The 17,601-nt window shown below is 34.8% G+C and overlaps 1 pseudogene; it reads right to left on the bottom strand.

Moving 5' to 3' along the window:
- Window positions 1-4,629: 4,629 nt before the first annotated feature.
- Window positions 4,630-16,782, bottom strand: LOC113105159 (uncharacterized; annotated as a pseudogene).
- Between the last annotated feature and the right edge of the window lie 819 nt (window positions 16,783-17,601).

Genomic DNA, 17,601 nt, shown 5'->3' with positions numbered 1-17,601 from the left:
TAAAATAAATAAACTTTAAATCCCAAATTTCCATTACAATTTTTAAATGTTATGAAGGCCAACAAACTTGAACTAATCCATTCATGTAATTGGCAGTATTGAATAACATGGCTGTAGATGTAACTCATCTCGGGATCAGAGCGGTTCATAATATTTCACAGAATATGTATCAAAGTAACAGTTGAGGCAAGAGAAACTCTTCTTCTCCGCTGATGTTATGCAACACAGACCCTGTGGATGTCACAGAGAAAAAAGTTGAGAGTATATATATATATATATATATATATATATACATACATATATATATATATAGCAATTGTTTTGGGTCTCTAAATTGATTTCAGTGAAATCCATTCAGTAGCTTCTAATTTAACTGAAGGTTTTCATTTCTCATAGAGACAATTTACCCCATAAATTGTTCATAAAATCTTTCAATAACAGTTAATATGTTTTCTAACAAAGACTTTCAAAAATAACCCTGCCTTTAGAAATACTCAATATCCTGAAAACCCTGATAACTCGCCTACAGAGAGTTTAAGAGTCTTGTCACAGAAATATCACTGTGGGTTTTAGATGAAGAAGGAAAAATCAATCATGAATGTAATTATACCAGTTCTTCTAGCTCACGATTTATTTTTAGCAACAAAGGGTTGAGAATGAGCCCAGGATGGGGATTTTTCTGGTGTCATACCTCTGGGTGAGACCTTGCCGTGGTCTCCTTTCCCATCTGCCATCTGTTGATTTGGATTAACTATTGGAAGGCTGAGGACATCCATTCATTCTCTACAAGAGGTTTAAACCATATAGTCATTCAGATACAGTGTATAATTAATATAATTGTTTTAATTGGGAGCCAGGGTTTTAATGGTCTTAAAAATATAAGTTATTCTGCATATGATTTATAGTTTAATTAAACTAAAGCTTCTGGAATCATATGAAACTACATCAAAGCCCATTTTCGAAATCCCTCCTCTGTCACTAACATGTTACCTCTTGTTGTGAATGAAAGACCCCCCTTCTGTATGTCTCTTTCTTTCATATTCTCTCATTTACATGACACTTTTTAAGGCACCATGTGGTGTTGATGGACGGGCTCCCTGGTGAGACGGGAGGGAGGTGGATGATGACCTCCTAGCGAGCTCTGCTGCAGCGGTGACAGCTAGGTGACACATGCAAGCCTCTGAGCACATGCATAACTCCTGCTTGTTCATTGTCCCTGACAACCATGCTTAATTAATCACCGAGGCGTGGCAGTGTGGGCAGCTTCCCTTGACAGGAAAAGTTCTGCGTAGGAAACTAGCCACAGTTATGCTGTGTGTACAAAAACACAGCTCCATAAATGATTTTTTGATTGGTTAATTTATATTTAAAGGTCTACTTATAAACAGTCATTATGCAGAATCAGTTTACAACTAAAATTAAATGTTTAATTATTGCAGTGTATATTTTCTGTCTTTATTTGCATCTTTCATATACTGCTGCTGCTGCTACTACTACTACTACTACTACTATTAATGTTACAATAATTTATAATAATTATGTTTATGCAATTCATTAATTACTGATGCTAAAAATACAATAATAATAATTATTATTGTTTTTAATTGTCATTATCATTATATTTTACTACTATTAATAATAATATTTTTATGATAATACATATTGTATCATCATTATCATGACCATTTGACATAGTTATTATTAGTAGTACTGTATAAATATGATATAAACATTTTAACTAGTTATTCATATACTGCTACTACTAATTATTGTTATTATAATTAACCTATATTTTAAATAATCATATTAATGGTGTATATTAAATTATATAAACAATAGTATTAAATGATTATGATTATTAATATATTACTAAAGTTAAAAACTAAGAAAAAAAAGGAGACAAAAAGAGATACGGTGCTCCATTAAGTAGACAGTCTAAAAGGTTTGTCATGAAATGAATGGCAAACAAATCTTTTGAAGGTTGGCATAAGATTTAGTGGAGCACACCACCTGCTCTCTTTTTATGCTTTGATGTTCAAAAGTTCTTTTTAGTATCCTAGAACCATTCGATACAATTGTCAATGGAAACTTCAAAATGTTCAGTGCCCAAGCTATCCCGATCATATTTTCTTACCACTTTTCAGAAGTCCAAATTCTTGAACGTGCATGAGCCTGAGGGGCTGACGAGTGTTCTCTTATGAACTCGCATGATAAAGTTCTGCAATGACTCATTCATGTCTGAGCTCAACACTTAAGATACTGACAGGCTTAGCATAATGGCTTAGAGTTATGCCTCACAGAGGCTAAAAATCCTGTTTTGCTTTTTTTTTTTTTTTTTTACCTGGGATTAGAGTGAAGAAGAGGGTACATTTCTTTCTGATAGTGCTGGCCTTGATCCACTGGCTAAGCACAGAGAGAATAAGCACTGTACATTTACAATCTGGTTCGGGGGCCATATCTACCCACTATTAGCTCCAGTCTAGTAGGGAAAAATATAATATGTTCTGGATAACTGCATTCCTTACTGTAAAATAATGATTTAGCGTTTATAGTTTGTAGCAGTGGTTCTTAACCGGTGGGCCATGAATCAAAACGGAGTTGCAGGTCTGTTCTGATAGAGTCTAATATTAAATCTGTTCCATCAACTGAAAAAAAAAAAAAAAAATTATATATATATATATATATATATATATATATATATATATGTGTGTGTGTGTGTAGAAAGCCATTCCTCTGATATCTTTCCTCAGTGACGTTATTGTTGTGAAACTTTTGCTAATTTTTATTTTATTTTTTTATGCAGAATGATTTTTAAACTATATCTTTGAATATATCTATATCATTACATTTGATGTTTTCCTATACTTCTGCATGATAAATGATTTGTTACTTGGTCGTTTCGCCACTGGATGTCTCATGTAAAATCTGGTTCCTGAAGCATAACTTGAAGCACTTAATGATTGTGCACGTTTTTTTCTCACCTGATGAGGGCAGTACTGCTATGTTTTCACAGTCGGTACAGTCCACTTATTTGCAGTTTCTCAGTACCAGGCCACCAGGCATGATTAACAGTTGCAGCATATCTTTCTAATCAACAGACAACAACAGCATCAACAACTGATGGATAGGGTCTGATATTGAAATGCCATGGGTGTTTATTTCACTCTAATTAGTAGGTTTTTATATAAACTGTTTGATTGCCCTTCTTTATAGGAAAACAGTTTTAATATTCTCTCTATTATTTGCCTGCTAGCTACAGTTCGTCCATACAAAGCACCCTGTGCAACTGAGGAGCCTAATAATGAAGAAGGAATTCAGGCCTTCCTGCACTGCGCTCAAGTGCGGCAATGTGCTTGACTTCTGTAATTATAACTGCCGTAAATGTCTGTGCAGTGTATGTGCGTTTGTGGTTTGAAAGTCCACCAAAGGAATACACTGAGTCCAGTTTGAGGCGTCATCGCTGTGCGTTGCAATAAAAAAAAAAACCTTGACAGAAGATAAAATTGTGTTTAATTATGGGGTGGTCTTTTTATATTCGGACTCACAACACCTGGAAAGAACATGCGTTTCATATGGATCAAGTAAGAAATATTTTACTATCCATGTTGAATAATATATACTTACCAAGGCATTACCATACCATTTATCAAAAATACTGTGACATCTACACTCACCTGTAAAGCCAAAAAATCTCATTACTTCATCAGTGCTATTTTGTAATAAGACTGATCGTTCTAGGGTATAGCTAATTAGCAAGCAATCAATCAAAGCTTGCAAGCTAATTGGCAACCCCATTAAGGCCAAGACATCAGCAGGAATGGCTGCATGCTGCTCTGAAATCCACTTATATGAAGTCCTACCTGGATCTATGAGCAACCTTCCAGATAAGCTCAGCAAACTTCACCAGCATCAAAGATTTGTGCCATGTTTAAATGAGGAAAGTAGTGTTTTGGGGCATCCATGATGATCCTGAGTAATTCCCTCATCAAACTCAATTTAAAGTATTTAGTTAATGACCGTTTCAGACCTGTGGTGAGAGTCTGCGGTAGTTGTGCTAAATGCTTAGACCCGTTTTAGTCCAGACATGTTCCCACCTCTAAGAGAACGCTAATGAGTTCTCTTTGATATCCCAGTTGTTCGTAAACAATGAGATGAAATGGAGACTTTGCTGAAGGCTAACGTTTCTCAAGTTTATCAAACAATTCTGTCTTTTTGCTGTTCTAATATTTTTAAGAATGTTTCAGCAGTTTTTTTCCATACAGTTGAAGTCAATTACAATACTGTTCCTCATTGACATTAATTGTATGCTCAACACAGGAAATTTGTGTGGATATTCTTCAAAATATATTCTTTTGTGTAGCTCTTTCTTGCATGCATCTGTAGTGAAGGTTAGTTTGTGTACATGATTATTTCATTTTCATTTATTTATTTTCTTCTTGCAGAAGAAAGAAATGATTTATATTAAATGAATATTTTTATTTTGGGGTGAATAATCCCTTTCACGTAGTGTTTCAATTGGAGTAGGATTTACTTTAAAACCATTTCTATTTAGAAATTGCTATCAAATTTCACAGTTAATTACAAAACAATGGCAACAAGCACATTTAAACATGAAATGTAGAAGTTAAAAGACAGAAATGGTAGTTTCATGTCAAACATACTCTAATAATCTTTGTTTTATTTACAATGATGTTTTTATTGTCTTTGGAATGTAAACATCACTAATCTGTGTCTATAAAGGACAGATGTACACGACAAAGTAATTTTATTGTAATGAAACTCCTAAGAGCAACCTCTGATCAAAATAAATTTTTTGCTTAGTTCAAAACCCCAGAAAATGTTTTATAAATCACAAAGACAAAAGAACACTATGTCCAAGCCATTTGGAAAATTTTGTCATTTGCGATTTCCAAATGCATCAGAGATGCAAGGGCACAAACAACTCCCCTCAATCTGAATGGATTCAGATTAAAATATCCAGCCTGGGGAAGATAAGAACCACACCAGTTCTGAAATTACAATAAGAACAGAGGCCCTAATAAACAAGCCACTCTGCTGGAGTGCACCAATTCAGCTGAAGTATGTGCTTGATTTGATCCCCTCTAACCCTGCATGCTTGCTACGGTTAAAAAACATTTCATCCACATGAACACAAGGCCATGTGATTGGTGTGGGTTCACTCCACAGAACCCAAGTGCTTGTTTATACTATTCTGAATGTCTTTTCTCTATATTACATCAATTATGCTTGCATATTTCTCTCCTGATTCAGATTTGATGACCTTTTGAGGGTTTAGTATATATTTTGAGGGTTGTTTCTCTATCTTACATAAATTATGCTTGCAACTTTGTGCTGATTACTCAAAGGGATTATTCTGTCATCTTTACTCACTTTGATGTTGTTCCAAACCTGCATGAGTTTCTTTCTTCTGCTGAACACATAAGAATTTTGTCTTGATTTTTGCTTGAATGCATATTAATTATTTTAATTACAATTACAATTATTTTATTTTATTTTACCCCTTTGACTTTCATTGTATAGACAAAGACAATAAGACAATCTTAAAAAAAAAAACCCAGACGAAATCCATACAAGCTTAAAAGGATTTGAGGGTAATTAATTGATAATATAATTTTCTTCTTTTTTATCCCTTCAAAAGGTAAACCTTTTGGAGGCCAGAATTCTTCTGTGAAATTTCTCACCCAGATGCTCTGTTGATAGATATCCTGGTATCTCCATCAGGCAACGCTCTTCCAGCTTTGGACCGATCCAGTCCGCTCCCTTGTCTTGTATTGGGTGAGAGGCAGTGGGCTGGTGCAATTCGCATGGGTTCATGCCTCTTTGGTCCTTCAGAGACATGCTGGACTGTGGAGGCCTGAGTCTTAATTGGCTCACAAAAGAACTTGGGTAGGACTGTGTATTTTTGAACTGAAGGAGGTGTTGGGGGAGCAGTAATGGAATGGACTGCACATCTCTGAAGGAACTTGGTATGTATTTCATCCTGTGAAGCAAAACGAAGTAATAAGTGTTAGAATAGTTTGAATGAAAACTAAATTTTTTTGTGACAAAATGATAGTGTGTAGTGGGTTGTTGCTAGGATTGTTACTAGGAGATAGTTTAGTAGTCTTTATTATATTCTAGTTGCCTTCAATGTAAATCTATGGGATTTAAAAAAAAAAAATTAGTGAAGAGTAGCTCACCCTCATGCTATCCAAGATGTAATACTATAAAATATGTTCTGATGAAGATACAGACTCATCTATATCACTTGCTCACCAAATGGATCCACTACAGAGAATAGGTGCCGTCAAAATGTTTGTCCAAACAGCTGAGGAAAACAATAATCCACACGACAGCAGTCCGTCAATTAATGTCTTGTGAAGTGAAAAGCTGCATGTTTGTACAAAACAGTCCATAATCCATAATAACGTTTCTTTCAGTGAAAGCGTCCATCCTCTGTTGTCTTCTCACACCAAATCCAATGACATTGGTTTAAAATAGTTTTCACTTGTAAACAGTGCTTGATCTGTGCACATTTCTCTAGAATATTACATCTAGAATATAATATTTGTATTTTAGATGGAAGTTCTGTAGATTATGGTATTGTGTTATTTTTATCAGCAGTTTATCCTCTCTGATGGCACCCATTCACTGCCAAATAATGTGTTTTCCAGATGATTTCTCCAAATCTGTACTGATGAAGAAACAAACCCATCTACATCTTTGATGGTCTGAAGGTGAGTAAAATCTCAGCATACATTTATTTTCGGGTGAACTACTGCTTTAAGGAACAGTTGTTTTCGTCTCTCTTTCTTTTTCAAATGAACCTCCTTTGCAAGCATCACTAATTATGACATATCAAAATGAATAGCATCACTACGCTTGATCATTTTCTTTCAGCCTGGGCCATTAACACAAGGAAGGAAATCCGTTGATATATCAAAATTCCCCCTAAAACTACAAATATTAAATTTATCAACAAACTTGCGATGGAGTCATAAAGAGAATGATGAAATCTCTTGCAAGGGTCTCGGAGCCACGAACGCCAACGCTGTCACAGATGAAACGCATTAATAGCCACGACGTGAGACAGTCTGGCGCGGGCGGAGTAACATCAGAGTTACCTGTAATTAATCAGGGTGACACTGTGCCCACAAAGTTGTCTGTCTTTGCTCTGTTTTGGAAAAGATAAGGTCTTTAAACTAGTGAGGCTTTGATCTACACTAATGGTCTTAAACAGCAAGCTTCACACTAATGATGACAACCTCACTTAAAGGGCACGGCCAATCGAGCCATCAGATCAGCCGGAGTTTTTGTCTACTTTCTTTCCACCTTCATATCCCCTGAAGGGACCAGTCTTAATATATCAGCTTTTTTATTTTTTTGATAAAAAAAAAAAAAAGTGTCATCTCTTCTCACAATGTGAAACGCTGACATTCGGTAAACACACATCAGCCTGGCGCTACTCTATATCTATTTGCAATGAATTTATTTAGACTGGTCAGGCTCTCTACGAAACTCAATGTGTTTAGTGGTTATTAAGCTGGGTTGCAGATGAGTTTCAATATGTTACTGCTTCATCCGTCTTCCGATGACAACTCTGTGGCATTAATGAAAGTCATTAGGCGAATATAATCACCTCTGCTTCTAGTGGAAATGATTTACACAGGAGCAAGTTATAGAGGTACAACATAAACATAATGTTCAGAATACTCAAAGCAGTCATTATTTCTTCTTTTTCCCATCTCCCATTAGTAATAAGAAGACAAATGCAGACATCTAGGTTTTTGGAGAATGCAGATCAAAAACAAAGAAAAAATGACATGAAAAGGGAATTTATCAAGGACGGAAGGGGAAATAAACAACAGATAAAACTGTCAGAGATATCAATCAAAAATGTCTAATTAAGTGCAGCAGAACATATGTATGCCAAAGATGAGACTGATTTCCCAGGAGGAGATGAAACAGACTGCGAGTAATGAAGGATGTTCCTCTCAGTGGACACAGAACCCAAAAGCATCGTGGAGCTCAATGCAGTCTCATCAAAAATCAACTGAACTGACGAAAACTGAATTCATGGATCTAACTGAATGGCAGGGCCCCTGGGGGCCTCAATCAGGTGGTGTGTGTGTATGTATCATTAACAGATGACTCCACTAGAATTTTCCACTAGATTTTTCACTAGACTCCACCACGTATTTCCTTGAGAAGGGATCTAGAAAAGAAAACAATGCAGGCAATGTGTTAAGGAGATGGGGAATTGTTGATGATGTTGTGTTTGCATATTTTACAGTACAAGCATCTGTAGCGATAAAGGAGAATTGATTATTTTGACAGGTGTCTCAACAAATGCGTATAATTTGAACAAAACTAAAGGATTAACAAAATGTAAAGTACCTTTGAATATACACTGATTATTTAATTGAACTTTATTTTATTGCTTAACATTTTTGTCGTAAGGACATCTTTTATTTTATTATTTATTTAATTTAATTGTGAGGACAAAGAAGAGATGCATGCTAGTTTGAAACATCAGGGTTAGTAAACAATGAGAAAAATATATTTTATATTGAACTCCTTTAAAAATGCTTTCATTGTTTTATTGTAATGTTTTAAAATATCTTCTTTTTTGCTTTACAAAAGAAAATATATATTTTTATGTTGATGACATTGGAAATACTTTTTTTAATTTTGTGTTTTGTTTAGTTTAGTTTTGTTTTGATGTCATTGAAAATAAAAAACCTTCAATATTACTGTGAACCAACATAGCACACAGAGTTTAGAAGATGGATGAAATCCATTTTCATTAAAATGATTTAAATCAAATGTATTATTGTTATTATTAGTAGTATAAATTAAATGACTGCTGAAAATCCCAACTTAAAAAAAGAAAATAAGGCATCAGCCCTGCCAAAGTGCACTCATTCTTTAAAAAAAGCACAACTGAAAATGAGGTCTGATGGAAATAATGTTGAGAAAACGATTTCTACTTTCTTCAGCTGACTTACTGTTTCAATAAAGATCAATAATAGAAATCTGAATACTAAATATAATGTTGCCTCTTTCATTTTTTATAGTGACACTCATGTTTCTCGCCTGCATTTATTTTAATGAGCATATGCAAATAAATGCAGAAGCACAATCCTTGAAGATTAAGATGAATTCTACTACGCTTGCCAACTGAGGGCGAGAAGGAATTTATAGAATTCATCTAACCTCTTTCATTTGATAACTGCAGCATTATGCTTTAATTACACCAACTTATATTCCTCATGAAATAGTAATACCATCCGACTTATCCAATCTGACAGAAACAATGCATTTTCTCTTAGTGATTTCATACGAAGATCTGACTACAGTAGGACACGACTAAGAGCTTACTTAATTTTGTATGTCTGTTTTGTCCACAATTTATCACAATTTAGCTCTAGCTATCTATTGTGCAGCTCTACTAGCCACTTGATAACCGAATAGAGTAAATGCTTATACTCCTCTAGTAACATTCTGAATGTCCTCAAATCTGTTAATTAGAAGTGAGAAGCAACCCTCAAGTCCATTTAATCAATCTTTGTCAAAACCATACATTTATTACTGTCTCTGCATGTTAAAGTATGTGTATGTTGTCTGCGTGCCATACCTCTTCACTCTCACTACCGACAAAATCATCCTCCAGACGAGCATCTTTCTGCTTTCCTTCTGTTACCAGCTTGTGCCCTTAAGGCCAAAGGTCAAATCCTCAACAGGGTTGCAACTAGCCTGATTCCGTCTGGCAGAGTGAGGGCATGAGGAGAAAGTGAAGACTTCCTTTTCGTATTCCTCTTTGCAGAGAGAATTCAGTTTCTGTGTCACAAAGGTCAGCATCATCTGTAGTCAGCAGACGTTCTGGAGGTGAAGCAGCACATGGAGGCTTGAAGGCTGACCCAGATGTACCTGCACTAGAAGCACAATCTGCAGAAATATGACAGGAAGATTTGTAGGTAATATCACCATTTGCTGCCATCTAAAATGTGCTGTACTTTGTATATGTTAGTATTTTGTCTTGTTTATAAATGCTGTCTGGCTTTATTTTGAGTGATTGACAAGTCATAGGCCACACATAAAAATGTATAAATATCTGTGTACTGTATAACAAACACAAAGTGGCATTTACAGTATTTTATTGAAATTTGAAAAATGTTTAATCAACAATTTTACAAAGAAGTTTGAAAAAGTTTAAAAAACTTAAACACTAATTGTGAAGACAAGTATAATGCACTGAAATTCATATATTTGTGTGTGCCTAAGTATCAAAAATAGTCCCAATACTTTTTTAGCAACTATGTTCACCACCATTCAAAAGGCTAGGGGTTAGTCATTTATTTATTTATTTTTAAGAAATTACTAGTGTTATTCATTAAATTACAGTAAAGATGTTTCCATTGTTATTCAAAATTAAGAAATGTTGTTCTTTTGAACTTTCACAGTTTCCACCAAAATATTAAATGGCACGACTGTTTTCAACATCGATAATGTTAAGCAACAAATCAGCATTTAGAATGATTAAGATATGAAATGATTATTTAAATTGTAATATTATTTCACAAAAATACTGTTTTACTGCATTTCGAACTAATACAATTAATGTAGCTTAGGTGAGCAAAAAAGACTGAAAAAAATCAGACACCAAATCTTTAAATGGGAGTGTATATTTTTTTAAATGTAATTTTTTTTTAACACTAACATTGGCAATAACAGTAGAGACGATACATAAAAACATTTAAGGAGAGAGATTTTGCTTTTGTTTATTTGCCAAAGTACACCATTTTTGTGAAAAAAGCTCCGTTGAAAAAAAGGCCTGATGGTAATAAGGTTGAGAAAACAACTTCTACTTGTTTCTCTTTCTTCCACTGACTTACTGTTTCTATAAAGATCAATAATGGAGATGTAATTACTAAACATAATGTTTCGTCTTCCATTTTTTACAGCGGCACTCTTGTTCTTTGTCCATGTACATTTTAATGAGCATATGCAAATAAATGCAGAAGCACAATCCTTGAAGACTTAAGATGAATTCTACTACGCTTGCCAACTGAGGGCGAGCAGGAATTTATAGGATTCCAACCTTTCATTTGATAACTGCAGCATTATGCTTTAATTCCGCCTTAAAAATATACATAAATGGGGGAGACGCGTTGAAACGATAATTTAAAGATGTAGATGGCAGGAATTTACATCTGCGGTCCAAGGGGAATAACGGAAAAATAACATTAACTTGCTTTGTGTGTGTGTGTGTGTGTGTGGGTTCAGGAATCGGGGAGAGGGTGGGGGGACTTTCTGGCTTTCCCACTGACACAAAAACAGCATCATTAGTAGATAGGGAGCAATGGTACAGTAAGATCATAATTCAGACGGGGCGATGTGTGCCTGTGGGGTCTGCATGCCCTCCTACTAAAGAGAAGACACCCAGAGAGCAGGGAGCAAAAGACACCGCAGAGACCAAGTGATGAATTTTCTGTGTGAGTGTACAGCGCTTTGATCTACTTCAGCAAAATGCACAGCAGCAAAAAAGTCTAAACCGCTGTGAACTGTGAACCTAAGCTGTACTTTCTCGTACTTAGAGACAAGGACGAAGAGAGGGCATTGTAGACCCAAACAAATTGTTTTGCGCTTTAGATAACTCTGGCTGATGACTGTCATCGTCCACCACTAATCCACAGGGCATTTTGACCACACTACATTTTGCCATAATGTCATATGAACTATTAGATCAAAGCATTTAGATTAATGTTTTAATATTACAGCAAATATTTTTTTTTTATTGCTCAGTGGTTGCTCTTTTATAGCTCATAAGACTCCTCAACTAGGTTTCATTTAAAAGAATAGTTCACCCATAAATGTCAGTTTGCTAAAAAAAACATATGGTCAGCCTCAGGCCATTCAAGATATAGACAGAGTTTGTTTCTTTATTGGAGCAGATTTGAAAAAAAAAAAAGAGCATTTTATCATTTGCTCACCAATCGATCCTTTGCAGTGAATGGGTGCCGTCAGAATGATAGTACAACAACTACAGTATGTGTCTATAAGAAAAAATCCATAATTTGGTGTTTTAACTTTAAACTTCATAATTTATGGCCAAAATACCAGTCCATAATCCATAACAATGCTTCCTCCAGTGGAAAAGTCCATGCTGTTATTCTCCCAGACAGCAAGCAGTTTCGGCCCAGATCTGGCCAGATCATGTTCAAATCCACCCACATTGCTCATAACAGTGCTTAATCTGTGCATATTTCTTTCCTGATTCATGCGAGATTACTTTTTCACTGGACAAAGAAATGTTATGGACAGTGGACACGTATTTTAGCTGGAAGAAACAGTTGGAAGTTAACAAACATCTTAACATCTTAATGATGGAGTTGTTTACTACAAACACTCATCTTTTTGCTTTACAAGATGTTAACTTGTTGTGGATTATTGTCATGCTTGGACTCTCATTCTGACGGCACATATTCATTGCAGATGATCTCTTGGTGAGGAAGTAGTGTAATTATTTTTTTCTTCTTCTTTCATTTCTGTTCCAATGAATAAACAAACTCATTTACATCTTAGGTGTCCCAAAGGTGAGTAATTTTATAGCAAATTTGTATTATTGGTTGAACTGTGCAAAGACTTTCTGAGATCACTGAAGTCTTTTTCACATCACAACCTATACTTCACCCATCTCCATGTTTTTCTCTATTTAGTTTCATTGCTGTCCAGCAAAGATCTCATTTGTGATTTCCTTTCCTATGGGCTGTTTTGAAAGGCCTGTATTTTGTTCTGTTTGTTTTGCTCACATGCATGGATCATAAAGATATTATCGGCTAAACAACTGATTACATATTAAAATGAAATAGGAAAACAGCAACATAATAGCCATGTCAGATAAAGTGATGTAAAGGCTCTATTAAGCTCTTCACAGAGGAGCGTTTCATCTAATTAAAGCATGCACGCTCACAGAGCTCCTCTCAAGAGCTGCCTTCTCTCTTGCCATTCTGAGGGGTTTAGCATATTTTGATTCCTGGCACGTTTTTGAACAGCCTTATAATGTAATCACCTTTTCTAATTGCGCACAGTGCAAGTTTGCCTGAACCCAGGAGACTTCTTTTTGACCTACACAGTGTACTTAATGTCCCATTACCACTAATGAACTCTCTTTCCTCTGCTAAAGGGAAGTTCGAGTTAGACCTACTCTGCAGGAAAGGATTGTTAATGTGGAACAACTGCTCATGTTCTCTGTGCCGGCGTCGAGACAGATTCCAGTATCACTCATTTGGAATGTTTGGTTTGCTAGACCTTTGGTCAAATCACCTTTATTTATATAGCGCTTTATACAATAGAGATTGTTTCAAAGCAGCTTCACATACAGATTTAAACAGAAAAGCAAAAGAATCAATGATGTCAACTTCATAAAATATGGGACAATATATACTATAACATGTGAGCAACACCTAGTAATTACTCACCTCGCAGAACTGGATTGGTTAATTTGCCTTCTACTGGTAAGTCAGATCCCAGAATGTGAAGTGAAGATAATGCAATTTTTCCTTAAAGCTCAGGTCCCTCTGGGTCCAGGCTAATTTTGCTACTTTCTTCATCTTTGAGAGTACATATAAGACCAAAATAAAATACAATGACTTTGTAGTAGCAGACTTCAAAAGTCAACAAGGAATTAATTTCAAGAGAACTCGTGGCATGAATCTCTAGGGGAAAGTCATCCGTCTGATTATTATTATTTTTTTTAAACAAGAGCAAGATTTTGAGGGCTGAAGGCAAAATACATGAAAAGTCCTGTTTTAATCAATATTCAAAAAATAAATAATATAAAAATAAAAATTTGTTCAAATGAGACATAAATCCTATCATTTACTGAATATACTAGCATTCAAAAGTTTGGGGTCAGTGTGATTATAAAGAATTTGGATACATAATTTGATTAAAGGTGACGGTAAAGACCTTTCTAATGCTACACAAATTTTATATCTCAAATGAATGCTGTTTTTAAAGAATCTTGAAAATGTATCAGTTTCCATGAAAATTCTAAAAAGCACAATTGCACAGCATTTTAGAATGATTTCTGAAGGATCATGAGACAATAAAAAGACTAGACTAATTGCTGTTAAAAACAATAATTTGTAATAATAATGTTAATTCGCAATATTATGGTTTTATTGTATTTTTGATCTTTGAAACCACCTGTCGTTTCTAGTAAACAGGCATGCACAAAACACAAAAACCTAGCTGATATAACCCTATAAAGCCCCATTTATATTTAATATGCAAATTTCTAAGACTTCTGAATTATATAAAAAAATAATACTATAAGTTTTGAATTGTAAGTAATATTTAAAGCTACAGAGCCTTGGTTATAAAACTAAGACTTTAAATATCATCTTAAGAAATATTATTGGGCAAAATAAAGTGATTACTAATATTTACATTCTTTTTATGCAAGTAGTTTGCTATACTCTTAAAAATTTCACTTATTAACAAGTTATCACAATTTTATTTTACTTTTTTGCCATTTAAATAACAGAAAATGTATCTAATTGCACATTTGTGCACACACTTATTTTGTATGAGTTCCATAATCTAACCATATCATACTATATGGACCAATAAAAGCCTGATCTATGAAATATGATGCTCAAGAAAAAAAGCATACTTGGCGCAAACTTATTTATTTATTTATTTTTAATTATTTTAAAGAGTTTTTTCTAGAGGTTCAAAAAATTGCTCCTTAGGTCCTTAAAATCTTTAGATAGTTGAAAAAATTAGAGGTAAGGTAATACTAAATCAAGAAAGAAAGAAAGAAAGAAAGAAAGAAAGAAAGAAAGAAAGAAAGAAAGAAAGAAAGAAAAAGATGGATTGTTTTAGCCCAAGTTAATCCCTGAGTATTCTAACATCTGCCATTCAAGTGAAGTGATGATGTATTAAAACACATAATATTTGTATTTAGACTAACAATATCATGACATCCTTTAGGACAATAGACTGTTTTCATGTTCATAATCCTTGTAATTGTGAGGCCCTTGCCATCTGTTCGTTTGCAATTGGCGTATTTTCAATTGTTATTTAGCGTAATGCTGCAAGAAAAAGCAGCGTTAAGGTCATGGCAATCTGGCAACAAAACACAAAATACTGCCATTTGTCATTTCAATGTAACAGCCAGCTCGGGATCCAAGGCTGTAAGCTTCATCTACACGGTTTCATACACAAGGCCCACGGTGTTTTTATACGCTGTTGCTAGGTGATGAAACAGGGAAAAATGATTAATGTAGAACGAGAGACTGTGGTCTTTTGTTGCAATATTTGTATATGTAGAAACATTTTATATGATCTCATTACAGTCCAACACCTCTCGTCAGTGATTGACCTCTTGTTATATTAATATCTTGCTATATCTACACTATTTGAGTCTTTTTCAAGATTCTTAGATTCTTGAAAAAGACTCAAATAGTGTAGATATAGCAAGATATTAATATAACAAGAGGTCAATCACTGACGAGAGGTGAGAAAACAGCAGTCTGAGGGTGAGAAGACAGCAGTCTGGCACTGTGATATGAGGCCAACAGATGTCTGGATAAATAAGAACCGTAAGAACAGCTACGAAGGTCTCACTGGGCTGGCAGAGTGGACAGGTATGTGACTAAACAGAGATGATTAGAGCTCTCTTGGCAAGAGGTGTTTCTCGTCTCAAACTAACAGACAGCAAATAGCAGGAGAGTTCTGCAGAGGTTCTGACCTTCTGTTTAGCAAAGAACAAAAGGCAAACACACAAAACTTCAAATCTACAAATAGAAACTAAGCAAAGAAGGATTTGTGTTGAACGATAAAGTAACTGACTTGCATCTGAGTTCGCAGATTCACTCTTTTAATCAGACTGTCCAAATGTCTTCATGTTCACCAGCTGGACAACATGCTGAACTTCTTTTGGACTGTTACTTATTTCTAAACATTGAGTAAAATACGAAAAGTAGACGGTTTTCAGGCAGTGAGAAAACAATGTTGTGAAGTTGCTTCACCAAGTAAATACACAGATCTAAGCTAAAATGTCAAAAACAGAATATTAAGGCGAAGCATTTGGCACTTTCCATGAATTGTTTATCCTTTTCAACAAACGGTCAGTGAAAAGACATGCTCAACTTTCAGACATTCAGCCAAGGTCAAACAAAACATTTGAGAAGCTTTTGTGTTTTCTGTGAGATATGCAGTTTTCTGCACCTCTGTTGTGAGTTTGAAAATATTTTATGAATGTTTGAATTCAGTTTAACTACAGTATAATATATTTAATTATTATTATTTGTTTAATATATTTAATAATTAATATTAATAAAATGTTTTTAAATACACATTTGTTTATAATTCATGTTATTATTATTATTATTATATTGCAAATGTAGCCTAAATGAAGCTAGGGAAAAAGTAGTTTGGGATCAAATGTTGTTTGTCTATATTTGCAAGCTATATTTTTCACATTGTATCATATAAATATATTTTATGAATTCTATTTTAAATTTTTTACATTAAGAGGAAAATCATGCACTAGCAGGACAAACATTTTTGGATGCACTAAGCATTACATTTATGATCATTAGATAATAGTTTATATAAAATATCCAATTATCTTAATAAAATCAGTTTGTGAATGCCCTAATTAAAGTAATGGGACACTAAAGTGAGCCACAAAATAGTATCCTTAAAGTTAAGCACAGGATGCATTTTCCCCTAACCTCCATCCACGCAGTCTGCAGGTTCATCCTTCATCGTGAAGATGCGGCGGACCTTACAGCAGGTGGAGATGATGATGCCATCCAGAGACAGCAAGCGAGTCCCTCTGAATATCTCAGATCGATACACAGATCACACCACTGCACACAGACAGTCGTACCTTATCTTACTACCGCAAGAACATTTTTCAGGTCATTTCTGTGGTCATGTTACAAAGTGTCTCACTAAGCTAAGATCAATTGATCTGATGGCTCATTTGCAGATAGTCACAGAGATTGCAGCAGTCGGGACTTACAGTATTGCGTTTGAGGCACATTAGAGGTATTCTCGCATGCAAAGGGGTTGCTGAGAGCTCTTTGTGCACAGTAGACAGGTAGAGTCTCTTCTCTCTTCTCTCCAAATTACTTGCTCTGTAAGGCAGATGGAAAGATTTTTAACCATTTTCTCATGTGTGTGTATGTGTGGGAGTGATATCTACATGTGTGAAAGTGTGAATTAATTTACCCTCCATGGTAATAAACCTTCTACACTTTCTCTGAATTTCAACTATATCTTAGCAGCACAACAAGATTGTTTTCAGATTGAAAATAGATGTCGGAAGGAACCTGTTAACAATGACACTAAATTTGAAAAGAATTCAAAAGGGAAAAAAAAGCTGGGACTTACAAAAACTCAGTAGAAAAATCTATTCCCAATGGAACGTTTACCTGTAGAATCAGAAACCTCTGAATCAGACCAACTGTAGGAATGTGAAACAGGAGATTAGATGTGAAAGAGATGCACAGACACATAAAGCATAAATGGTGATTCAACCTGATACTCAGTCTTTAAACGCATCCCTAAGGCAATATGATA

The sequence above is a fragment of the Carassius auratus genome, chromosome 6 (genome assembly GCF_003368295.1).
Source record: "Carassius auratus strain Wakin chromosome 6, ASM336829v1, whole genome shotgun sequence".
NCBI lineage: Eukaryota > Metazoa > Chordata > Actinopteri > Cypriniformes > Cyprinidae > Carassius > Carassius auratus.
This window is presented reverse-complemented; position numbering and strand designations above follow the sequence as displayed.